Raw genomic sequence first — 1231 nt, 5'->3', positions numbered from 1 at the left:
TCCAGCTTGCAAATTAATTCCTGTTGTTTAATCGATTCGTTCTTGAGATCCTTCAACTCTTCCAGCACCTGTAAGAGCAGCGCCCTTTCGCCCTCGCTGCCCACAGTTTCGTTTTCGACGTTGACCGTGGATCCCGAATCCGAATCTGTGGATGAGGCTCGCCGGATGCGCTTATTCGCTTGTTTCCTAACATCTGCGACCAATGATTCTCCCGTCGAAATATCTCCTTCCCTTCGCCGGTCGGCTTCACCAAACGAGTCGATCGTCTCGGCACTGCGGGGCTCGACCGCCCCACCGGACCCGGATCCCCCGCAATGGAACCCACCATGATGCAAGGTTCGACTCAACACAATGAAAATAGATGATAAAAGTGTTTTGTGCACAAAGAGCTTCCTCTTCTGCACACTCTCTTCAAAAATTTGGCTCTCTTCCAACATATATTATGGCAGCGTATAGTGACGTCGAAAACTGCTTTTGCCCAGCTCGACCCATTGTAACTTCGTGTGATAATTCCTCTTTTTTTTCTCCCGTGAACTGTGGTCAACACCCTAATGCATAAGCCAGACTGTTAAAAGCTTTTTTGGGACATATAGATCCTTTGTTTTCAACAAATGGCAACACTTTAGAAGTTTTCCGTCCTCTGCGTACCGCTCTTCATCCCCATAGTAGTCTTCGAAAAGTTTGAGGTGGCTTTCGCATGTTTCAGGAATATAGTGTACTTGCCATTCATTTTGAAATTGTCATAATTACGTAACATAGCATGTATCTAAATTTTGCCTGTGCAAAGCCTGTTGTTGTGACTGGCCCTACTTAACTTCGGTTGTGATTTCTTGACTTCCACTTTCAAGGTAACGCATTCTTTGTCGTGGGTTCTGATTCTTCTATACATTGCGTTATGCAATGTAAATATTAATATATGATTGTGTATCTAATTCAGAGAATTGGCGCCTCTCGCGAGGCCATTAAACCATATCCTGGCCCTTTATAAGCCATTTAGAGACCCCATCCCTTCTGCCGAGACGAGATGAACCACGTTAATGTCATTTTCTCGATGAAAGAGCCGAGACTTCGTCCGGTAGAAGTTGTACTTGCCCATCTGAACTGAAAATAACCTTATCCTAACTTGTTTCAATATTTTATGTAACAAAGTGGCGTGGTCACAGGTTCGACCATGCTAGCTGCCTGTTCTACTCCACACCACCCAGTTATTCTTGCAGCCTCCATATTCCTG

This window comes from Metarhizium robertsii (assembly GCF_000187425.2).
Source record: "Metarhizium robertsii ARSEF 23 chromosome Unknown MAA_Scf_17, whole genome shotgun sequence".
Taxonomy (NCBI): domain Eukaryota; kingdom Fungi; phylum Ascomycota; class Sordariomycetes; order Hypocreales; family Clavicipitaceae; genus Metarhizium; species Metarhizium robertsii.
The sequence above is the reverse complement of the archived record's forward strand: the minus strand, read 5'-3'. Positions refer to the sequence as shown.